This window comes from Parasteatoda tepidariorum, chromosome 10 (genome assembly GCF_982258835.1).
Source record: "Parasteatoda tepidariorum strain Cologne lab strain chromosome 10, Ptep-v5.0, whole genome shotgun sequence".
NCBI classification, from domain to species: domain Eukaryota; kingdom Metazoa; phylum Arthropoda; class Arachnida; order Araneae; family Theridiidae; genus Parasteatoda; species Parasteatoda tepidariorum.
Window position 1 is genome coordinate 59,058,567 of NC_141764.1, and position 27,289 is coordinate 59,085,855.

A 27,289-nucleotide genomic window follows, 5' to 3' on the forward strand; every position below is an offset into this window, starting at 1 on the left:
AAGTGTACACATACACTGTATATAACACAAAACCGCTCTTAATATAGATCAATGGCGCCAAGACAGCCCTGATGTTCATTCGTGAGCTTCTTAAGTTACATATGAAGCCACTCATGTCGAGGCCAACAGGAGCCTATTTTCAACCAGATAATGCTCGACACACACAGCAGAGATGTCACAAGATTGCCACCGTCACATTACCACCCTTCCCTGGACTGCTTGATTACCAGAGTTTTCACCGAAATAGAATATCTTAGATTATGTGGAATGCAAGTATGACATGCAGCTTGTGAGTTTTGTCAATTTAGCGGTATCTTTGTAGCAACTATGGAATGAGATGCCATATTACATCATAAGAGAGACTTTTATTTCTCAATGCAGGACCGTATCGTATCATCCTGCATTCGCATTAGAGGTAATAAAATATTTACTCATTGAAACCACACGCAACCAAAAACACAAACCTCCAGATAACGTGTTTTTTCAGCAATAAATTATCATTCCTTGTGTAAGTAAAATTTCATTTCCCTCTGACAACTCTCTTTGGAAAAGGTAATTTTTATAACAATGAGTGTATAAGAGTGTTGCTATTTAAATATAAAAATTAGAATCCATAATTGGGTTTGTTGGAATATAGGGGGGAGCTTTGTTAAATTAGGAGTAGAAGTCCTCATCAGCCTTGGAGGCATGGGAAACCCTAAGAAAGAATATCATTTTCTGAAAGACTAATTTAATTTGAAGGGACTTTTCTGAAAATATTACCATTCTTTTATAAATTAGGAGATGATTTTGACTTGGTCTGTCCTAATTCCCTAATTGCTTTCAATTCGAGTTCTTTTTAACTTTTAGTCTTTATCTCTTTTTTAAATTTATCTACCATTGTATATATTTAACGCATAAAACTTTTTTTTAAGCCATAAAAATAAAACACCGAGTGTGTTTCACAAAAAAGTCTTTACCCATACTTTAAAACGAAACCTGTCGAGGAACATCGTTACAAGAAGTTCTGAAAATCCTCATTAGTTCTAGAAATATTTGTAAAAAAGAAACTCAATGCAAAATTTTTTTGAAGTATGCATATGAGATTGTTGAAGCCAAAATAATAAAAAGCTGAATTGAAACTTTCCAAAGCATAGCAAAACCGCACATCTTTTTCAATGACCGCGCCATTAGTGAAAGCAACCTACGCGAAAGAAAACGATAAAAAAAAAATTATTCTATTGAGAAAGAACGTACTTTTCTAGCGAACAAAATATTTCAGATAACATTTCATGAGAAGCTTGAATATTATTGAGTCCTTTATACTTTTGGTTCAGAATATTTTTACAGAGAAGTAAAAATCCTTTAAAGAAAATAATCTCTATTTTTTACCTTCTTTGCTTGGAACGAAGCAAAGCGAAAGAATTATTTTAGGCGTTGCCAAACTCCAGAAGCAAAGTAAATTGGTCTCAATGGAATAAATTATCCCAGAAATGCAATCTAGATAGTAAAAGTATTCCGAATTTCTTTCGCCTGTTTCATTTTAATTGGAATATAATGTTTGCGGACATTTATGCTCAAAGAGAGAGATAAGCAACAAATTTGGAAAGAATTTACTTAATTAATTCTTGATAGTCGTGTCAGGAAATTTGTAGTTTTATTTTTGTCATTTAAATAATTCAGCGACGTTTCCGAAATATATTAATTTTATTAAAATAGAACGAGTGGCTTTTTTAAGCTTTGTGGTTTAAATAGTTTGTTATACTTCATATAAACTAATTTTCACCATTGTCGAAAAGATTTTTTTTTCATCTCACGTTTATGTTAGTAAAAGTTAAACTATTTTCATTTTTGAGAAATTTTAATTAATTATAAAACCTAATTCCTTGGTAAAATTAAATAGAATGTTTTTTTTCTGATCATTGAATCTTTAATAGTAATAACTATATATTTTGCTAACTGCGTAAATAAGTATATTTTCAACTCTTTGTAGAAACGTTAACAAAGATTTAAAATTGATTTACATACAGCACAATAATTCGTTGAAAAGCATTAGTTGTTGCAATCACATTGTTAGGCCAGTTAATTTTTGTTAAACACACTGCTTACACATTAAAAATATTAATGTATACTTTTACCAAAAGCGGTGGTAACATTAAAAGTGATGTAGTAAAACACCAAGAACCAAGGATAGTTCTTTAAAGATCAATGCCAAAGTGAGTGAAAATCGAAGAGGAAAATATATATATGAAGTTGAGGGAGACCTCAAGACTTTAAAATAAGTAACTGAAAAACTAAGGCAAGAGTCAGATAGCTTTGGAGTCAAATTGCCATGGAGGCCATGGTCCAACATGGAATGCAGTGATAGAAAGTTAAGGTTTAAGTTACAAAATTTCTTTCTTACTTTCATCCTCAAATTTTTAGCACTTTAAAGTAAATAAATATAATAATTAAATTAAAAAATATACAAAAAGAAAGTTGTTTGCTGAAATAAATTGTCATAGAATGTTAATTTATGGCCGTCAAATACTAAAAAATTTATTTAAATCATTAAATATTATTTAAACAAAAAGCATTTTCTGAACATTTTCATTTCAAAAAAGTATCTGACATTATCCAATTAGCAAAATATTTAATTGGTATAATATCTTAATTATTAATTAAATAAATAAGCGTACACTGTTTCAGACTCGTAAGTCAAAATAATATTAATTATAGGGATAAAATGTAATAAAACTTTAAAAAATAACACATTATGTAAGAATCAAGTTTGCTATGGTACAATCAATGAAATAATTAAATCGAAATATAATTGGCAAAAGAAATTTTATTTAGCATATAACATTTATGTCATTAAAATGAGAAGATTTTTTTTTAAAAAAGGTCTTTGCACCTGCTCAAATATTAAGGTATTTAAAAATAATATGACTTCTTAAATATTTTACTAAGTATAAATAAAATAATTGTTTATTACTGCTGTAAGCTATAGAATAAATTATGCCATTAAAAATCTTACGTAAGCATTCAGTCGACCATTATTCATATAACAATATATTTACATGTAATATATTTACTAATTAATTTAATAAATGGACATATAACAAACAATTCCAGGTTCGTTAGTTGAAATAAAATTAAGTAGAATTATTAAAGTTTATAAAATCTTAAGAAATAACCAATTATGTAAAAATCATGTGCACTATGCTTCAATCAATGAAATAATCGAATAGAAATATAATTAGCGAAGTAAATGACATTTAGCATGTTATATCATTATGTCATGAAATTTTTGAAAAAATTAAATCTTTGTACTTACTTAGATATCGAAGTATTAAAAAACAATGACTTTTTAAACAATTTACTAAGCAGAGAAAAAACAATTGGTTATGACTACTGCAAATCATAAAATATGTAATGCCATTAAAAGTCTTTAAGTAAGTATTGAGTTGGCCATTATTCAATTAACAAGACATCGAAATTAGAATTATCAAAATTAGAATTATCTGAATTAACAAAACATTAATTAGAATTATTAAAGGTTATAAACTTTTGAGAAATAACCAATTATATAAAAATCATGTTTACTAATGCTTCAATCAATGAAATAATAGAATCGAAATATAATTAGGTAAGTAAATTGCATTTAGCATGTTATGTCATTATGTCATGAAATTAAAAAAAATTTTAATCTTTGTACTCAGATATTAAAGTATTGAAAAATAATATGACTTCTTAGATAATTTACTAAGCAGAGAAAAAGCAATTGTTTATGACTACTGCAAATCATAAAATACGTTATGCCATTAAAAGTCTTTACTTAAGCATTGAGTTGGCCATTATTCAATTAACAAAACATCAAAATAGGAATATAATTTGATAATTAACTTACTGAATAGTCAACAATAATTTAAAGTAACTTCAGGCATGTTTCAACGCGTCTTCATTCAGATTCTGAAGCAGGTAAACTCAGTTCTCATAGGAACTACCATATTTACTCATATCGTATACTCTAATTAGCAAGGTAATGTGAACTTGGCGTATATGCAAATATTTGTCAAACCTGCAGATGACAAGGTCTTCTGAGGGATTGCTCCAGAGAATGAGGATTATTTATTTCCCAGATATGCTTTGCCTATACGTTTTAAAAGCAGCTCTAGACAATATTTGGTGATCTATGGTCAGAAATGGACCAGAAGAATTCCTAAGAAGTCTTTTGAATTTATGAAGAGTTGTCACGGAACTCTTAACCCCCCGTTTTAAAATATTTTGGCCATTTGGAATTGTGATTTCGAAAGCTACTACAGTAGATATAATTCTTAATGTTTGTCGTTTATTCTGCTTCATTAGCAGATAGACAATAAGTTTCCTCTGAAAACTGTACTTAGGTAAATTGCATTCTGTAGCTAGAAGGAAAGTATTAAATATTTATAAAATGGTACATAAAAGCCATTTGTGAACGATACATATACTCTGTTTAAATTGAAAAGATTTCAATAAAATGTGTATTTCAGATCCAAATGTAAATCGTTGTGATTGTCTGGTTTAAAATTTTTATTTGTCTCGTAATAATTGACTTATTTAGAGCTTCTAATTGCATCGTACGCGAAGAAACAATTTTGGTAAAATTATCGTACTGTATAGTAATGACAATTTTAATTATAAAAAAAAACACAATTCTGGAAATAAAAACTAAAGTATACGTTACTTAAACCATTCATTTGGTAATGTTTTTGTTCGCATGGTAGCGGTTTACCAGAACACACATTTAAAAAACGGTTAACGATTTAAAAAACGGTAAATTAAAAAATGGCAGCGGTTTACCTCACATTTAATAAAATACAAAACTGAAAAGCAAATTTGACCAAACAAATGGTTTTTATGCCATGCTTTGTGGTAATATGATAAAATTACTAAAATCTACCATATTCCAAAAAAATATATTTTATAGTTAATTTTACCAAAATCGTAACTGAAGCTTCGGTAAATAAATACCGAGCTATTTGGTGTTCCCATAGAGCCAGAAACTCTATAAATGTTACCATATTCTGTTGGCTTTGACCATACTTTATTTCTCAATATAGTACATAACCCATTTAGATTTTGTTTATTTGTTTAATAATTATAGCCCGAAGCAGAATTTTTATTTGCTATATAATGAATTACAGATTTATAATTTCTTTTGTACCGCAATGGTTGTCTAATTTAGATAATTCATTTGCATGCGTAATTCTTGACCGATTTAAATAGTTTTATTTGTACTGTCTTGAATGACCGATTTAGAATATTTATCTGTGTCGCAGTGACTGACTAGATTTAATAATTAATCGAGTTTGATTTGTGTACGTAACATATGCACCGTAATAATAGTCTGATTTCAATTTTTTTAACAGTACCTTAAACTTGGTTTTATTTGGAGTTCATTTGTACCGTAATAATTGACTAATTAAAAAAAATTTTTTTTTTGAAATAGAAACCTCTCTGTCTCTCTAAATAATTGATAATAAACAGGAGTGTTATCAATGAGTTACAGTATTTATTTCTTCCAAATAATAACCATCAAAAACGAATGCAAATCATGAATAAGGTTTGCAAAATTGCATTTCTGTCTTAACTTTCAAGTTTCTGATTTTACTCATCATGACAGTTGTAGTGCTTGCTTTGGAGAGTTTAAGAGCGTTTAAAATGGAAAATGCGAGATTATCGATAAAAATCTGAATTTACATGAAAATGAACGATTCGAAACCGATTGATTATTTAATGGATCGCGAAAAGTTTAAAATATATGCGTGAAGAATTCTAATTTGTATTGGTTTTTAGAACACAATTTTAGCTACCGTTTTTTTCATATCTTTTAAATTCTATAAAATTTGAATTGGATTACCACTAAGATGAAAACAGAATATTTGAATATCTAAAAAAATTTGAAATAAAATGACTTTTTTGGTTTATGTCAAAGATAATAAAAGCTTAACTTCTACCAAATCTTTAGTAGATCTTAATGCAATTGTTAATAAATTACAATTAAAGGGGTTTTAAAAGAATAAAAATACATACTTATATCAATAAAAAGATATACTATTATGAAAGGTTTATTATGTATAATATTGGATTTTTAATTGTAGATTTATTATATTTTTCTACAACATCTATGTATATTTGAAATAACTGAAAGGCTTTAGGCAATATAAAGATAAGCCTTATTTTCAGATTGCTTAAAAGTATATTTTTGAAAACAACTTTTGGGAATCAAATTTTTTGCTTAATTTTTACAAATGCTTGATCGTGCCTAATTCGGGTGTTGTGTTTGATTTCAAAGCTGAAATTAGTTTTGTTCCTAAAGCTACAAGTTTGTTTAAATGCCATTTTTTAGTCTATTTTTGTTAAAAGTTTAAAAAATTTGTCTATTGCAGAGGATCGCGTAAATGTTGCAGCGAACTTCTAGCAAAGTTAAGGCACGTCAATAGGATTAAAATTGAATGGGAAAAAAACTGTAACTTGGAGAGAAAAACTAATTGCAAATTTGAAATCAGCGAAACAATTGATCTGCGATCTGTTAAAAAAATCTCATGCAACAGAAAACAAGAAAAAAAAAGAAAAATAATAATTATTTTACAGGGAAATCTTAATTCCTATCTAGAAGCTGTCTAAAAAACCATTCTAAGGAACAGTTTCATGTGAAGACGTCACTTTTGGAAAAGGTGTAGCTTATAACTATAATACCTAAAGCACTGAAATTTATGCTTTAATTAGTTTTACTTTTCAGCAAAGTGATTTTGTTATGATATTAAAAACAAAATTTTAACGGTTAATCAAATACTATAAAAATTTCTGAAATATTTTACATACGTTAGCTACAAATATATTTTTGATAGTCTAGAGGAAAAATAAATGCATTTCTTCCACACTCTAAAAAATTATGGAGTACATTACGGTAAAAAGTACCGGTACTCAGGATGCCGGTACTTTTTACTGTAAAATTCATTTCTACCGGAACTTGTTACGGAACAAAAGTCTGATATACCGTAATTTTTACAGTAATAATTACAGTAAAATCACTGAATCACTAATTAAATAAATATCACTGTAAAAATAACTGCATATTTTTTTACTGTAAAATAAATTTTTCTGATATCACAGCTAAAGTGCTCGTTCTTTATACCATAATTTGATCCTGAACTTTTAACAGAGTACATACATACAGAATTTTTTTATAAACATATCGAATGATATATATTTATAGGAAAATTCATATACCGAATGATTTAGAATTCTTATTTAAAATTAATATATAAATAGAATATATAATATAAAAATAGTAAAATGCAGAATTATTGAATAAAGAATTACAATTTAATAATATATAGAATTTTTCTTACATATTTAATACATATATAAGAGGGCTGTAAAAATGATCCTTTATAGTACTTTTCAGAATCAAATTTCATTTCCTCTTTGACGATAAAATATTATTTGCTTTTTTGTATTTATTGCGTTTTCTCTGAGAAACTTGAATATACAAACGGAGTTGCAAACATTATTTCAGAGAAGTGTATGGAATTGCGAGTAAGTCATTTAAATAAAATGAGAACAGAACATCCCTCCGATTTATGAGCATTATTATTTGTAAACTAAATACCATAAAATTGCTTATCAGATAAAAGACTACATAGTTAAATACATTTTTATTTGTCACGTTTCGGTAAGCATACACTTTTTCTCTTACTATCCAAAACTGAAAAGATGGATAAAGCAATATTTGCATATACTAAAAATATCATGTCTAAAAAATCTGCACTGCTAAAAGATTTTGAGCTTGACCCTCCTCATAATCGCTGATAAGTGCTTAAGTTAAACCTTAATAAGTTGTTAAGTTAAACCAGATTATCGCAAATTCTTAAAATTGTTCATAGAATATTACAGTTCAACTTGAATGGGATTTTGGTTCAGTATAAACCTCTATTATAGTTATTGAAAATTTTCACCATATTATGTTCAGGATACCAATATTATGATTCAATAAAGAACAAATTTTTCTAAGTGTATATAAATACATATTTCTCTTTTTTTATAACCATATATACAGAAGGGTAGTTTGTGTGACTTAATAGTTTTAAATTTGAATATACAATGTTAATATTTTATTTTATAACGGTGGTTTAGTCATCCGAACCAATTTTGACTTTGAGACTACCAATGTTCAGCTCCATAGCCTTGTAATTTTGAACCCAATTCAGAAGACAAGGGAACTCCTGGATCAAGTATTGGTAGAAATTTGCCTTCGTGAAGGACGTTTTTATTTAACTGATCCAAATTTGCTTTATATGTTGAGGAAAACCTCCCAAGGTTAGCCTGCTGCAAGGGTACTCTAACCCATGATCCGTCTTCCACTGAAGATATTTAACGTCAGCACCATTATCGGTGCGAAACGGGTCGGTGAGGAATTCGTGTCCACCAGCCATCGCTGAAATTCGAACCCGGGTTACCACATTGGGAGAAGACCTTTCTATCTCCTGACCCACAACGGCTTAGTGCTAATATGAAAGCAAATTAGTGTAAAGTGTAAAAAATATTAAGGACTATTTTAATTTTTTGAAAGAGCCACTTATATTTTTGCTAGAACCAGTGATTAAGGTTGACCAGAGATGAACCTACAAGTTTTAAGGATTATAAACTGGAGAACCTTGGCTAAGGGAAGAATGTCTTGGCATAGACTTGTTGAGAAGGTCATGGCCCAGCCTGGGCTGTCGTGCCAATGAGAAGAAGAAGTGATTCTAGTTACAAATTCTTATATTTTTAATTAATTCAAGGCACCTATTAGACCTTTCTTAAAATATCTGTTAAACATCAGATTGAGAAGTTAAACTCAATAATTCTATTGCAGACCATGTAATAGAATGCTGTACTATTATGCAATATGCTGTATAATGATCATGCTGTAGTATTTTGCAATAGTATAAAATTCATGTAAAAAACAGTAATCTAAATATGCAGATGTTTCTATTTTTCAGATTATGAAGATAGATTTTTTTGGTGTTAGAGAAACTAATAAGTATGTATTTTGTCCCCATTCAAGCTTATCGGATGATTATAATGTAAGACATTTAATCCAAACGCAATAGTCCGTTGTGGGGTAAGGGACAGGGAAGTAAGGACTCAATAATTTCATGATCAAAAGGGTTACAATAAAGGTTCTTAAGGATTACAATATAATTAATTTTGACCATAGATTAGTGAATTACATTTAATCAAAAATTCCCTTTATTGTCTAGACAATTTCAGTAAAAGTTATAAGCTGAAATATTTATTACATGGAGAGGAAATCATTATAAACCTTTTTAAAACAATTGATTTGCTTAATTAATTTTATATATATTCTATAACAATATTCATTTTCATTTTTTTTTGTATTAAAATCGTAAAAACATATTTAATTAAATTCAAAACTCATTTGTTATACCTAAATCAATCTAAAGTGTATAAAAACGCTATTTAATTTTATTCATAAAAGTTATTTGAACCTAGTTAAAAATATATACCATATAAATATTAATAGACAAAAGTTATTTTTTCAGTAAAAATTGGATTAGCATAATTTCATTAGCTATCCCTTTTTTGACATAAGAATAGAATAAAAAATGTAATACGTTTTAGCTTCCATGATTTTATTCCGTACCTATAAAAACTATTTTTTTATGTTTCTGTTCTAAAACATATGAAAGCAAAGATATTTTTCAACCTAAGAAGCTTAACGCTAATAACATTATAGACTTAAAGCTTGATTACTGTTTCTTAACAGAGAAAAAAAGTTGGTTTTGTTAGTAAAAATATTTATGATTAATTATATCGCATTGAAAAGAAATAGCTTAATAAAGTTTTTTTAGATTGTTAAATACTATTTTTTGTAGTTTAAACAACACTGATGCTACTCGAAAAAAAACTTTAATTACTGTAGGAAATCTGAAGTTGGAAGTCATTTTTTTATGAAACAAGCTATTATCTTTGAATTTTCAACAAATTGTTTTTAAATTGAATTGTTTTGAATTCTTTAAATTATTGGTATTTTAAATTATTACTTTCTTTTACCATGAGAACATGAAGTTACAATAATTTGCGATTATTTTAATTCTTTAAAAGTTTGTTTACTTTCTATGCTTTTTGCCTACATCTTTAAAAAAGCCACCTTGATTCTTTCTCTTGAACCACAATTTTCTTTTAAGGCACTATTCATCATAAGTTGACAACAAGTAACAACATCATGCCATGTGATACTGATTAAAGTTAATCTTTATTTCGATGGGACTACTAAAAACGTGTTTTGCTTAATTTGAAAAGCCACCGAGAAAGGCGACAAATAATAAAAAGTTTTTAAAAAAATGGATTTATTTTAGGCTTATTTATTGTGTCGGTAGATATCATTCAGTTTTGTGTAGAATTTTGCATGATGTTGATCAATTCTGATTGATTGATTATTCACATTTTTGACCACATTCGAGGACTGGATATTCAGCTAGGAATACACTTATTTTTTTAAAGCTATAAGTTATTATTTTTTTGAAGCTTTAAGTTATGATTTTTTAATTGCTTTAAAATTTTAATGATTACCATAATTAATTTATTATGTATGTCGAACCATAATATTGTTGTTGATTAATAATAATTAGTTGTTAATTGTTATTGTTGTAATATTGTAACTGTAATATTGTTATTAAATTCCTACTATGTTCAAACCTGAAAGTGATGCTAAAACTAAACTTTATTATCATGCAAATTAAACTATTTTTTGCTGTGAAACGGTTCTATATAACAACCTGAACAGAAATACTTTAATATTGTATTCAGTTTGTGGCAAATTTGCACATGGTTATAATTCACGGTAGCGATATTAAAGTTCAGCATTGTGCCATTTTTCTAAAAATTTATGGTGCAAAACTTGAAAACGGTGCTAAACGCTTGAACATAACCAATTATTTTTAACATAAATTAAATCAATGTATTTAGTACCAATTAATGTGAATGAATGTGTCTTATGAGTAAAACACATTGATTATGAACACAATATATTTCATTCATAACAATCATTATGATAGATCAATCTTATCATTTTGAATCAATCTTATCATTGATGTAAGCCCATCAATGAGTTTACAGCAATGATTTTAGACGTATAATTTCATTATAAGATGCATGCAAGTATTCTGGCTTTAGATTCCCACTTTATGATTCGATTTTGAACTGACAAGTTTTTAAAACAATTTAAAGAATGCGTAAACTTTAAGTTTCAATAAAATTTCAAACAAAAATTTTCGCTAAAGAGAATGAACTATGGCCCTAAAAACACTACTTTCAAAACTGAAATCCATAAGAAGCATTTTCGCAAATTTTCCAATCAGTTATATCTAGTTTAGTAATGAATAAATCTCAGTATTTTTTCAAATGTTTGTAATTATTAATTTTCTGACGATTTTGAAGAGTTTTTGGGAATTTTAATAACAATAAAATATTAATCTAGATTAAAATAAAATCTTTCTACATTAATTTATAAAATTAAAATAAAACAGAGTCTTAAAACACCACCTTCATCTTAATAAAAGAAAAGAAGTAAGAAATATTTCTATTTCTTTCAAACAGTTGGAGTTAAACCATTAAACTAACAAAGAAATATCCATCTTTGTTAAAACTAAATTTATCTAAATTAAACTAATTAGTAATAATTAACTATGAACACTTACAGATTGGTTATGAAGCTCTCTTAATACAATTTGTTGAAATTTAATGACTCAAAACTACTTTATTTTTCTTTAAGAACAATGACAAAGTATTTTTTCTTTTTTAACACGCAATGAGAGAGTAGATTTTGCGGATTCAGCATAGTAAATATCTCAGCATTAAAAATTCAGTAACTGAAAATTAGCAATGTGTAATTTCTGTTCTTTAGAGAGTGTTAGAAAAAAATAAACAAACAAGATTTATAAAGAGAAAAGATAAAGAAGAGGTCATTAAGAGATAATTAGATGGCCTCCTAGTAATTTATAAAGAGGCTTTTTTGGAAATTTTGAGAATTAAAAAAAAAGAAAATCTTTGTTTAAAATTACCTTTAATGTGTATCAGCTAATATAGATGCAGGTTTTCTAGAAAAAAAAATGTGTTTGAGCTAAGAGATAGCTTGTTAAACACAGTTTAATTTAAGATTAGGATTTTTGGTACTTTTCTCAAAAAAATTAATTTGGTTTGGTTCTTGTATTAATTATGAAAAATTATTTTTATAATATATTTGGAAAAATTAAACGTGTTATACCATTTCGATTGTAAAAATAATATTAAGAGTATCACCCATTTTCGAAGTGTAGTTTTTGCAAAACATTTTTATGATTGATTATCATTTCCTTTTTGAAAGAATTATTTTTCTCCCTGTAAAATTGCCTCCCTCAACCATAAAAATGCTGTTTTCTATTAATTCCCTTCTTCGCTATGGCTCACAAATCTATTTGCTAAGCAATAAGCCCTTAAAAAATAAGCTTTTCAAGAACTTAAATTTTTATTGAGCAGAAAATATTTTGAAAATTTAAACATGAGTTCGTACATAAAAATAATTTTAATAGCAGAAATCATTGTCGATAGTGTTTATTTTGCACAACACTTCTTTGATTGATTATTCTTAATCCTCTTTTGAAAGAATTATCTTTTTTCCTATGAAATTCCCTCCCCGAATCATAAAAATGCTGTTTTCTATTAATTCCCTTCTTCACTGTGACTTACAAATCTTTTTGCTGAAAAATAAAATTTTAAAAAAATTAAATTTTATTCCATTTTTATTCAACAGAAAATATTTCGAAAAGTTAAACATGTTATATGAGTTCTGGCATAAAAATAATGTTAATAACAGCAATCATTGTCTATAGTGTTTCTTTTGCTCAACACTTCTTAAGATTGATCGTTGATTATTCTTAATTTTTTTTTGAAAGAATTGTCCTTTTTCCTGTGAAATTTATTCCCCCAGCCATGAAACTGCTGTTTTCCATTAATTCCCTTCATTACTGTGGTTTTTAAACATATTTTCTAAAAAATAAACCTTTAAAAAATTATTTAAATTAGTTAATTATGTTAGTCTATTAAGCAAAAGAAAAGTTTTCATTTATAACAGAAAATGTAATTTATGGTGCCTTTATTCTATGTATAAATGTATACTAATTGCTTTGTAAGTTTTCAAATATTTGATATGAAGTTAATAAAGAGGAATATAAATGTATCATTTTCATCCATATATTTCCTGGTTTCCTTCAAAGACTAATTTTTAAACACAGTTTTACAGAGTAACAAGGTGATCCAAAGTGACAAAGTAAAAAAAGTTAGTATGAAATATGAATTTAGTTTTTATTTTTATATTACATTATTTTTTCTTCGTTTAAATTCTATTTTTTCCAAAATTTGAAATAAAAATGAAAAATACAGTTTAAAACGTATTAAAATTTAACGATTAAACTCTTGAAACTGACAGAATTTTTTTCGCTTTACAAAATAGTAATCATGAACCACGTATGTATTATTATAAATCAATTGTTATTTTAAAAATACTGAATAAAGTAATGAAACACAAAGTTTGTCGAAAAAAGAACGAAAGAATGAAGTAAAAGGAAAAAATTTAGTTTATGGAAAAAATTGAAATCAAAATTGCGAATACAATTTGAAACCTAATGAAAAGTTAATAAATTAACATTTGAAACTGACAGAAGTTTATTTTTTTCACAAATTAGTCTTCTTCCACCAAGTCTCTATAAAAAATGTAAGCTGTCAATTATTGTCTCAAAATACTGAGTGAGTCAATGAAACATAAAACTGCTATAAAGAAAAAAGAAAAGGAATAAAAGGAAAAATAATAAAAGGAAAATTTAAAAAAAAAATGAAAAATACAGTTCGAAACCTAATAAGCTTTAGTTTTTGAATTTTTGAAATTTAATTTTGAAACTGACAGAAGATTGATTTTTTTTGCTATATAAAATAGTCATCCTGCACAAAGTGGCTTTAAAAAATATGTTCCATCAATTATTGTCTTATAATACTAAATGAAGCAATAAAGCACAAAGTTCGTACAAAGAAAAAGAAAGAAGAAAAGGAAAGAAATTAGTTTAAGGAAAAAATTTAAAATAAAAACCAAAAATAAAGTTCAAAACTTATTCTAAAGTTTTCTTAATTACAATATTTTCTAATGGTAAAATTTTTTCTTTGTTTTAAAGCACATTGTTCAGAAAATTACATTTTTTTTTTTCAAAATTCCAATTTTTACAATCAGTTTACATTTTATATTTACGTTTTAAGACATCTTTATTTGACTGAAAAGGAATATTTATTTTATTGCCAGCCAATTTAAGATATTTTAGATTTAAAAGGAATTTTAATAAAACAATTATTATGAGCACAATCATACAAATCTCTACTACCTCAAGACATTTCAAAACTTCATAATCTAATATTTAAATTTGAGTAACAGATAAAAATACTGCACTAAGAAGCATAATAATATATTCAAGAGAATCGATTTCTTGTAAAATTATTCGGCAAAATATACTTTTATTCACCATTTCTTTGTAAATTATTGAAATAATCTTTCAAATAAGTTTCTCTTTCCTAATCCTGTCTAATGATTCTACTCCTTTTCTAAAGATTTTCTGTCTTTTTTTCTTACTATCGCCAATAAGCCTCACAAAACGTACGCCTTTGGATCTTCCAAAATTAGTATTTTTGACTTTGATTCCAACTTATATATTTATTCCTTTTAATGAGGTATCTTTATTTGCATCAATCTGCATTTCCTTTTATTTCACTTTACATTTTTCCTTAACTTACCCACCCTTATTTTCAAAAGTAATTTTGCTTTTGATTTAAAAATAGGTTATTAGTATATTTACTCTGTCCAATATGGTGTCTTTATTTGAATTAATTTGCATATTATTTTACGTTCTTAGTGTGGTATCGAAATATAATACCTTCATATACACAAGAATTTTATCTCCTACAAAAGTCAAATTATTTTATTGATATAAATTGTTTGCAGATCAATAAGGAGAGAAAGGTGAAAAGAAATAAGGTTAAACGAATTCGGAGGCACTAAGTAAAGATAAATATAACAATTTAAGTTTTACAATTCTATTAGGAGGGTTTTTTAAAAATTTGCCCTGTGGTTATAATGCTTACAATAGTTTCTTTTTATTTATATTGCTTAGTAAAAGAAATGCAAATTAAAATTGGTTTTAATCTTGCTATGCTAAAAAATGTTAATTAATTAAATTCACGAGAATTTACAGGATTACAAGAAATATCATAGATAAATATTACATTATAATTTTAATGCTTGCTAAATTATCACAACCATCATTTTAAGCAAAGAAAATAAAATATTACGAATTATTGCATGTTTTCAAAGTAACTATCTTTGTGCGGAACTGTGAAAGAGTTATAAACATTTCTGCTTTGCGCCAAAAATCATTTTATTTTGTTTACCCCATTTCTTTAAAAATTATTTTTTTTAATCTGCTAATATATTATTCGGTTTGGGACAAATTTAGTATAGTTTTCTTGTCTCCGAGATTGTCGTTTTAGAAAATTCGATTAGGTTCATTATTCTATTAGGTCCTGCTTAAAAAACAGGGCCGCTTTCGTACGAAAGGAAAGTCAAGCTTTTTGCACTCTTCTTGATTTTCATTTTCTTTGTGTGCTAGAGCATGATCCTGATGGAAATTAAACTTTTGGTTTTGAAAAATTTTTTATAATGCTTTTATGGTATAAAATCATCTTATGGTGTGTTGCAAAGAAATATTTGGTTATTTGCCCAAGCTATTTTTTGTCACCATGTAGATTTTGATATTTAAAAAAAAAGATGAATATATTTCAGTGGGGTGAAATTTTTTGCTGCAATTATTCAAATACTTGATCTTGTTTAATTTATGAGTGGAAGATTAAAATCTTAAATCATTCTCCACTAAAGCTTCAGTTTTTTTAAATGACATTTTCAGTCTATTTTTTGCCGAAATGTACTAAGTTAAAAAAAATTATATATAACAGTGGGTCTCGTAAATAACACGACAAACTTCTAGGTGAGTTAAAGTACAACATCAAGATTTCTCTGTAGGAACTTCTTGCTTAGGAACCTATGCCTGGAAATGTTGTTGTACTCCACTAAGGGCACTTCCTTATTATAAACTATTTCTTTGTTAAGTTTTGAACAAGTATTTTCATTTAACTAAATTATCTTAATATATGTTTTATTTTATAATTATTGACGAAAGCTGCACTAAATAAGTTTAATTTAACTGTTTTATGTTGTAATTTAATGATTTTGCAATCTTGTCAATTCGATAAATAATAGACTAAAAATGACATTTTAAGCAAACTGCAGCTTGGAAAGCGATACCGATTGCAGAGTTGAAATCAGGAATGCATCTAAAATCTGTTAAAAAGCCTCGTATACTAAAAAACAAACAAACTTGTTTCCTAGTGTTAGTTATAAAAATCTAAATTTATTTTAAATTATTGGATAAAAGAAAAATTCTAACTCAGCATTACCATGAAAAAATTTATTCTCTCGTTTTTTAAATGTAATTTCTTTTTAAATTAATTGAAATTATCAGTATTTCTCATTATTATTATTATCATGTATTATCATTATTATTATTATCATGTAAGAGAAAACTTAGAAACTCTTTTCCGAAAGTTCAATCCTTTTTAGTACATTTTTTGTTTCAGTCAATACAAGATTTAAACTACATGAAGAGTATTATCACAATAAACTTTTTAATTCCAAACTTTTCTTTAAAAAAAAAAGTTACATCGAAAACAAATAAAAAAATTGATTCAAAAGCTAATGTTCTGTTTTATCTAAGAGTGAGATAAAATTTTTAAATGATGAACTATAGAAGAAAAAAATACTATCCGAAATCTCAGTGCTCCTGTGCGAAGAAGGGAAATATCAGGAAACTATTATTATCAACTAGATTCTTTGCCTGTCAATAACAACAGACTAGGCTGGAGATAAGAATAAAAAAAGTATTTTTCGCAGTTGCAGTTTTTACAAATTTTTTTATCATTTCATAAAGCAAAAATTATTAGACATTTTTTTTGAATTGATATCATCCGTTATTTGATGTTTTTTATTCGAAATTTCCTTTGTCTTTATAAATGTTACCACCAACTATTTCCACTAAAGTAATATTGTATTGTCATTTCATCAATTCAAAAACACTAACGCTTTATTGTTTTTCTTTTCAGAAAGAAAAAAGTTAGACTAGGTGCTTCGGCGGAAGCTGAAAAATAATTTTTAATTTCGTCTGTAAATTATGATAAAGATTCTTCATATAAAATTCATATCCATTAATTTACTTATTAAACTTAATTGCTACAAAGCATAGTTTTTAGCACTATGATTTTTAAATAATAACTTAAAGATGTTTTTCATTGTGTTTTTGCGATGTTCTTAATTGTGTTTTTGTGAAACTTTAAATTGTGTTCTTGTGATCTTTTTAAGTGCACTTCTCTGATGCTTTTAATTGCGTTTTTAGTCTGATTAATTCGGTTTTATTTATGTAATTAAAATGGATTTTAGAAATTGACCATTTATCAATTCTAAATGGGTCATTTTATCAATTTAAAAAAAACGCTTAACTTTTCCAAGAAAAAAAGTTAACCTTAAGTATTTTGTCCGATGGTCAAAAAGTAACTTTTGATTTTTCTGCAAATTATGATAAAGGTTCTAAGTATGAAATGCCTTTCCATACTTTATTATTATAAATCAATATTCTTAGTAATAAGATTTTTAAGTGTATACTTGTAAGTGGTTTTAATTGTACTTTTGTGATAGCATGTTTTAATTATGTTTTCAGTCTTATTAATTGGGTTTTATTAATGAAATTAAAACAAATGTATCAGAAATCAGTATTTCTTTAGTTACATGAAACTGCGCATGAATCATTTAACGATTTTTTGAAAAGTATTTCCATAATACTAAAAAATTTTAAATCAATGTTAATTGACGCTATAAAGGTTTAGTTTTGTACAAAGGAAAGAAATTGTCTGAATGTAAAAAGTTTGTCGACTAGGAATTGAATGTTGAGGTATGTCACTTGTTGAGGCATCATTTTTGTTGAGGTATGACACTGAATATAATTAATATTTATTTCGATAAAATAAACTTTTCAAACAGGAAAGGGTAACAAATAATAAGAAATTAGAAATGAGGATTAGTTTAACTTTAATGATTATGTTGATGCGTAGTTGCGTACATATTTTTTTAAGACGAGCAATACCGATTTACTGTCTTTTTTTTATTTCATAGAAAGATTTAACCAGTCAGAAATATTATAAGGCAATAAAAACATTATCCACAACGAAGAACATTTTATAACTATTAATTGCATATTGTCATTTCATTCAAAACATTATTTAATTATATTCTTATTTGTTTAGTTAAGAAAACTTAATTAAATGCCTTAATTAAAATAATTGTCATTATCTTTGGTTTATAAATTTATGTAGAGAAAAAGTTACTCAAAATTACTTAAATCGAAGGAACCGTTTTCTTGAAATAAATAAATAATTTTTTTTCTAAAATAAAACTGAAGCTAGGGTAGGTTGGGGATTATACTATGTATTCTGAAAGTAGAGCATGAAGGTATTCTAACAAGAACTAGAGAAACAAAATTTCAAGTATAACTAAAAAAATAAACTTATTGAAAAAAAAATCTCATATATAAAGTTTTTTTTAAAAAGCTTGGGATAAGCATTAGTATAGTGCTTTAATATTCGCATGATACAATTAGTCCAACAAAAAATTCCATTCTTGAATCATACGAACATCAGACTTGCTTATAAAATGTGTCGAGGCGCAATAAAATTAAAATGTACTTCTATTTAAGACTCACATTCCTTTGAATTACCTCGATAAAAAGTAATTTAAAGATTTTAAATAAATTTAGGTAGCAAGATACCGTTTCTTTAGTTTTTTTATTCAAAAAAAATTCCTTGTTCAGCAAACGAATTAGAAATTCTTTTTAAGTTCATATTAAAATAAGCAAAGAAAAAAAAGGCATCTTTCCAACTTGTCTTCTAGATGGTTTTCTCACCTGAATTGAATGGAGTACTTAATTGATTAATCTATTTCAGTTTTAATTCTGACGTTTTTTTTTTTTACAAAAAAAGCCTTAAGCTGAAATCCAAAAATCAACACAATACAGAGTTCATAAAACATTCAAGTAAAAGAACGACTAATTGGTTTCGGAGCTCAAGAGTTAATTTTACCAGTTAATTAAAATGACGCTACATTGTCTTTGAAAGTTTTTATGAAACATTTTAACACTTTGGAGATATTTCCTGAAAAAGTTGTTTCAGGAAAAGGTTTAAAAAGTGGTATTGTTGTCAACGAGTATTGTAATCTCCTTAAACGGGCTCTTTTCAGAGAATTTTGATAGAATTAATTAATGAAACAGTCGAGTTACTCTTTTAGACCAGCTGAATAATAATAAAAAATATTTGTAGATTAATTAAAATAATTCAAAGTTTTGTTAAAGGAATTAATTAATTTGTTAAAGAAATGTTTTAAAAATGTTTAAGGCATTTTAAAAGACAATCAGAAATAGGAGAATTAAAAGGAAAAAAATTTAATTCCTGTGATCATAAAATCCCTACCACTGTACGGAAGATTAATTAAAATAATTCAAAATTTCAGTTTCAAGAAATTTCTTTGAATTGTTTAAGACTTTTAAAACGAATGAAAAACAGAAAAATTTCAAGAAAAGAAATAAACTTCACGTTCATAAAGTTTGTTAAGAAGAACTGAAAACTAATTAAAATAATATATTCTTTTTAAAGGAGAAAAAAATTTTTGTTAAACAATTTATTAATATCTTTTTAAAATACGAATAAAAAATTAGAAATAAATTACTAAAGGAAATAGAATTTTAAATCAAAAAGTTCTATCTAAACTAAAACTCAGCAATAAAATATTTCTTTTAAAAATTATTCTTTGTGAAATTTAATCTATGTTATTCTATGATCATAAATTCTGCAATGAACTGAAATTTAATGTAAGCAGTTTTTTTTTTGTTTAGAAAAAAATTCCTGCATACTTCAAAATTTATAGTTATTTTAATTTAAATAAAATTGAAAATTCGTTATCCTAAATAAATTTAATATACTACACTGAAGAAGAAAAATATGATAAAAAATACAAGACTATGGTAAAATTTACTGTGCTTCTGCTACCAAAATGCTCGAAAATTTTTACCGAAATGCAAAGGATTTTGGTAAAATTAACATTTAAATATGGTTACATGAAATTTGATAAATGTGGTAATATTTGGAAAATTAATCATTTTAATTTGGAGAATGGCCTAAAATCCATCTATTCAGTTAAAGTTACGTTTCAATTTCGTAATTTTTATCAAATGTCTTGAAATAAGACCTATAATTTTGTAAACCAGAATTTCTGGTAAAACGTTGCCTTATAAATGGAAAAACTACCAAACAAATGGTTTAAATACTTTATTAACCAAAATTGTAGTTTTTTTTTACCGGAAATGTCAATTCCATAGAGTTCAGTAATTTTACTAGAATTTTCGTCTGTGCAGAAGTAAATTAAAATAATTCAAAAATTTTATTAAGTTGAAAAATTTATTAAGAGCTTCATAAAAGTCCGAAAAAGAATTTAAAGAAACGAAATAAACTCTGGGATCATAAAGTCCAATCTGAAATTTTACAGTGCACAATGCTTGTGATTATGAAACCTGAATTATTTCTTTCTTTCTTTCTTTCTTCAAATCAATAAATAATAAAATACCCAGAAAAAATCTTCTTGGATTCTATCCAAATTCACCGTTCTGAGCAGTAGGACATTTTTGTTTGTTACAAATGGGTATTTTTCTTTTTGATATATCTAACATGTTAGAAAGTTAAAATAACCTAGGATCTTAAAAAGAGAGAGAGGGAGATCCTTACTATCCTATTTCGAATTAATTTGTTGCTCTACATAAAGATAGTCGTAAGAACCCGAATATTAATGGTCTATATTTATCATTTCAAATCAAAAATTGAACATCACTAATCCCTACTGACACTATACAGGGTGTTACGCAAAGACCTTCCTTGAAATACATTAATTGAATACTTTAAAAATGAAAAAAAAAATTATTGTGACATTTAAATTGGTTAATCAAAATAATCAAATTAATATTTAAACCAAAAATGCTGATGAAATCTGAAAACTAATAATTGACGAATAAAGTTGTATGAAACTCTAAAACCTGTTCAATAGCTGGAGGAAACAGAGATGGGTTTAAATGACTATTATTTAAAACTCATTAAGGGTTTCTAACTGTAGCCATGCTGGCTTATAAGTATTGTACGCCACTAGTAGTAGTAGTAGTAGTAGTTCTTTTACGTCGCACTAGAGCTGCACAATGGGCTATTGGCGACGATCTGGGAAACATCCCTGAGGATGATCCGAAGACATGCCATCACAATTTTGATCCTCTGCAGAGGGGATGGCACCTCCGCTTCGGTAGCCCGACGACCAGCACGCGAAGTCAAGCACTTTACGGTAGAACAGTTTAACGAGGACTAATACCGCACACTCTCGGTCCCTACGCACACTGATCCAAGTGGTCACCCACCCGCACACTGACTACAGTCTAGAATGCTAATGAAGTTTTTGTTGAAAAATGCATTTTTAATACATCAAGTGTCTTAAAATTAATGTTGCCATAACATTAACTATCATGTTACACTAATATGTGTCATACCATGTTACGATAATATTAAGTGACAGGTTACACAAGATTCATTTAAAATTATGTTAAAATTTTGCATATTAGTCTTAACATAAATATATTTCTTTATTTTATTTTATAACCGTCGTAGAAGAACCGACCCAATTTTTTGAATTTATGACTACTAATTTTTTGTTCCTTACCCTTGAATTTTGAGCCCAATCCAGAAGACATGGAAACTCCTGAATCAAGTATTGAACAAGGGGACTCTAACCCACGATCCGTCTACCACTCAGGATATTTTACGTCAACACTGCTGTTGGTGCAAGACGGATGCTGAATTCGTACCGACCAGCCATCGCTTGGATTCGACCCGGTTCACCTCATTAGAAGACGAATGCCTCATCCCATGAGCCATCACAGATCAACATAAATATATTAACATGATTTAACAACTTTGACTTGGTTATGAAGACATTTACCATCAATAATAATTTAGTTTATTCCTTCACATATGTAGACTTGCTAAATTTATTTGAGATAATTTACAGCAGTTGTATGTACTTTACCCTTAACCAGAATCAACACAAACGCATACATGAAAGCAAAGATAAATTGACTATACTATATGAATCTTTAAATAACCCTCGGGTATGAGTAAACTAAAAGAGAAATGATTTTATACGTTAGGGTATGTATTAAGCATTTGATGTCATAATGTCCTAGTTCAATGCTTGCTGAAAAATTTGTATGATGCAATTTAGAAGGTAAACTAGCTAAAATTCATCTCTTCATCTAGTTCGTTGAGTTTCACAAATATGTAAGAGTTTATATAGTTTCGAATAACAAATAACAATACCTTTCCAATTTGAAATATCATTTTCTCACTCCTTGCGATTATTTTCAGTAAAGCCTTTTGCAACAACCGTTTTTAGAATGGGAGTCATGAATGATAAGGCTCCATAGTTTTGTGGCCTACGATATTATACATAGTTTCAAATTGATCAGTATTGCAAACAAGCAGTTTTTTTCCGACTAGCTTGTACTAATCTGAAGTTGCGTTACACTGTTAAAATTTTCATTCTAAAATTATAGTAAAATAACTAGCAGCTGTCTATCCTTCCAATTAACTGCAAAGTTTACGGTAAAGAACATTTTTTTCCTTTACGGCTTTGAAACCATTTACAAAATGTATGGTCATAGAACCATGAATACAAAACTATATGGTTTTTTTAACCATTTACAACTAACATTTTTCAAGAACGTAAAGATCACCGAAGTCAAGCATCACTGGCTGCGGTCAGTGTGCGGGTGGGTGACCACTTGGATCAGTCTGTGTAGGGACCGAGGGTGTGCGGTATTGGTCCTCGTTAAACTGTGCTATCATAAAGTGCTCGACTTCACGCGCAGGTCGTCGGGCTACCGAAGCGAGGGTGCCATCCCCTCCGCAAAGGATCAAAATTGTGATGGCATGTCTTCGGATCATCCTCCGGGATGTTTCCCAGACCGTCGCCAATAGCCCATTGTGCAGCTCTAGTGCGACGTAAATTAACAACAACAAATCAAGAACGTAAAAAAAAAACAATTATTTAACATCATAGGCGCTCAGCTTTTAGTAAGGTAATGGGCATTGGAGAGCGCCGGATGCTGAAAGTGTTGAAGGGAATGGAGGATATATTGCGGTGCAAACACTACGACTCGAACTCCAGTTATGCCGGTCATGAGATTGACAGATAAGCCCGCTCGACTATGATATGTACGCAGTTGCAAAGAACTGAATAGCTTCATTAGGTGACTCTAGTTGGTGCGATAAAATTCTAATTGTTTAACAGTATTAGGTGAAAGCAGTTAATAAACAGTTTTTCTCAAAGTTAACAGTTTGATTACCATTTTATTTACGGTTATCAACTGTTTTGATTACATATGGTAAAATAACCATTCAATAAATTGTTATTTAACTATTTTTGCCGAGAAATTTCTAACAGTGTAGATTAAAGCCGCAGGTGGGGATCGATTTGAGTTCTTCACCTGTTTTCAGTACCTTAACCACTGAGCCATCTGGGCTTAGCATTAGGATTAATTTGTTTTATTAAATTAATGAAATAAATTTTGGATTGATCAATTTAATACCACATTAAAATTCGAAATGCTCAATGATAAAAACTTTTTGTGCTTACTTTTCAAAGCACAAATATCATTGAGCATATAAGTACCATTTTTACGTTGTTTTTATTGTTCTTTACAGCATATTGATAAATGATACATTTGAAATATATTTTTCAAATGTTACTGAAATTCCTCAAATTTTGGAAATAATGGGAATTTCTTTCATAAATTTAACTTATGGATTCACATGAAAGAATGTGAAAAAATGTTTCATATCTGAATCAAGTTATCATATCTGGAACAATATTTTTGCTAAAGTCAAAATCCCTTCTATGTTTATGGACTCCAGAAAATACTTAAATAATCTCGTAGAAAAGCATAAACAAGTACTAAGCCACTTTTGAAACAGCTAACAGAATGTTTTATTTCAAACTAAATTTTTGCTATCATTTTCTAAGTGAAGAAAAAACTTAATCAGTTTATATATAAAGTGAGCATTACTTTTCTTACCCTTTTAATTAATATATAACACATCGTATAGCCTATATGGTTAAATAACATTTGATCGACCCAATTATGACAAGCTTAGAGGATATAGTGTTTGCCTCCAAATGACCAGATCCGAATCCCAGCTGTGGCTAGTTGATGTGAATTCTGCACCCGAAATGATTTGATGAAGCGAATTCTGCACCATATTCTGCATTTCGCACTGACAACTGTGCTGACGCAGAAATACCATCAGTAGTAGACGGATCATGGCTTAGGGTCCCTTTTCCGGCAGGCAAACCATGGGAGGTTTTCGTGCATTTCCTCGTTCCATTAAGGGTTCCATTAAGAATTCCTATACGAAGGCTTGTTTGTCCCAATGCATGATCCTGGAGTTCTTTTGTCTTCTGGATTGGGCTCAAAATTTCAAGGGCATGGAGTTGTACATTGGTATTTGTAGGCTCAAATTTTTTCGGCTGTTCAACGACCGTTGTAAAATTAAATATTAACACTGTATATTCAAATTTGGAATTATTACGTTACACAAATTACACTTCAGTTTATACGATTCTAAAAAGAGAAAACTTTGTATTTATATACACTCAGAAAAATGTGTTCTTTATAGAACCATTTTTGAACATAACATTGTGCAAGTTTTCTGCAACTATAATAGAGGTTTATATTGAGCCAAGTTGCCATGCAAGTTCAACTGTAATATTCCATAAACAATTTTAAGAATTCGCTATAATATATGGTTTAACTTAGCAACATATTAAAGTTACAGCTTATAGTAGCGATTTTGTGGATCATCAAGCTCAAAAATATTTACCAATGTAGATTTTTATACATAATATATATGCCTATTTGATACATATGCATTTGCAACACACGTTGACAAATGAAGAAAAACTGTGATGCTACAAGGAAAAATGATTCGTACAGATTTGTTAGGGTGCAAGCAGGGAAAGCATTTTCAAAAACTTTTGATTACATATAAAACATTTATAATGCAATTAGTATGATTGTTAAAAGCATTTAAGTTTTACCCATTTAAGGTTATTTAATTTATAAATTTCAAGCAATTTTATACTCAATATTCATTACTCACACTCGCAAATTTTTGTGTTAGACTCAAATATAGAAATGTTGAAGACTTTATATGTAACAATAAATTTATCTCAACCTATATAATCAAATAACTATTTCATAAATGAAATGCATTTGAAAACTATCAGATAAATACTTAAATATTTTTTTCTCAATTTAATAACGATTATTTTTAAATTATCATCTGTCCTAACAACAACTTGTGCTATCAGGGGATAAATCAAAATTAAGAATTTGAATTAATTTTAAATCTGTAATAAAATGCTAAGAAATCTGTAAATATCTTTAAATATAGTACAAGAAAATCTAAAATATACTTTAAACTTTATTTTTATTAATAAATTCAATGAAGAGGAAACTTTTTATTTAATACATATATTTATGTATAATAATTAATTTTTCTGGCTAAAATTTTTAATAAATACAATTGTTGGTTAAATATAATTGTATTAAAAAGCTTGATATTAATGCTTCTGATAAAATGTAATCTATAAATAAAATCTATCTAAATAAAATCTATCTAAATAAAATCCCCATTTAAATAACATCTAACAAACTTTCTGTACTTAGCATTCATTAAATAAAATATGATTATCTTAAATCTTATAGATTGTAAAGAGATTATTTTCGTAGCTTTGGAAAAATAATAGGGCACGTGCAGTTATTAATTTTAAATGACAGAAACATAATGGATTATCATATAGCTTTCTTCATTATTATGAGATATAATTGTACATTCATGCAAAACGTCAAATATATTACCCTGATGAATCAATAGATTTAAAGATTAAGCGTATGTAACAGTATGAATGTACATAATTCATATTGTTTTTCTTCGCTTAGAATTTTTTTTGTATTATTTAATAATAAATTTAAATTAAATAAATAATATTAAAGCAAAATCATTACAAGCCGTTGAGATTATAAATGTCTTTCAAAACAAAAAGCTTTCATTAAAGAAAGGCATGTTGATATTTATGTACTGGAATTGTGATTTTTTTTAATTATTCACTACATTATTCAAAATACAAGCTGTTTCGCAAACATTCTTTAGGAATGATATGGAAAATAACTAAACCGGCTTACCTAAGACATCTATGATGGCAAATGTTGGCAAAAAATCCTGAGATGTACTATGTTTTGGCACCAATACCTAACCTGCTCGACGCAGGTACTCCTTGTGGTACCAAATACACGGTGGCAGTTGATACAAAATGCTGGAGAACCAACATAAGAAGAGGTTGCCGAATGGTTGGCGACGGTGAGATTCTGATGGCAGCCAAATCGATCACCAAAGCATAAAATAGAGAAATGCTTCGTAATACAATCTTTGACGAAAAATCACTTTGTGTATAAGATTTTGAGTTTTTTTTTTCAGAATTGTTTTTATCAATTTTTGAAACTATGCTATATTTAACTAACATTTTGTTTTCTGATTTATGAAATTTTTATACAAATCCACTATTTCTAAAGATTATTGCAAAATGAAAGAAATTTTGTTTTCGAAATAAGGTTATATGTAAAAAATAGCATTAAGCAATGATTTTAATAAAAATCGAAAGTAAGGAGTATCTTTTCAAAACAAATTTTAAAAAAAAAGAGTTTCACATTCATTTGAACTAAATTTTACAACGCTAATTAATTGAATGAAACATTAAACTTCTTTGAAAAACATTTAAAAAAGCACAATTTTTGAAATAAAAGGTCTCACAATTGTTTAAATGACTTATTTATCTCATATTAACAACTATTGTAGGGAAATAGGGCAATAATAAGTCAAAGAGGAAATTACAAAATTTGTTTATTCCCCTAAAGCTCAAGATAATGATATATTTTTATGCTTATACCCTACTGGGAAAAAG

General features: G+C 27.6%; 1 protein-coding gene across 1 annotated transcript in view; it reads right to left on the reverse strand.

Annotated features, from left to right (window-relative positions):
- Window positions 1-26,629, reverse strand: part of LOC107455130 (neurexin 1) — a 287,365-nt gene extending 260,736 nt beyond the window's left edge. Inside the window, exon 1 of the mRNA XM_043044530.3 lies at window positions 26,514-26,629. The gene's annotated coding sequence lies outside the window, so the exon portion shown is untranslated. The remainder of the gene's footprint in view (window positions 1-26,513) is intronic.
- Window positions 26,630-27,289: the final 660 nt, after the last annotated feature.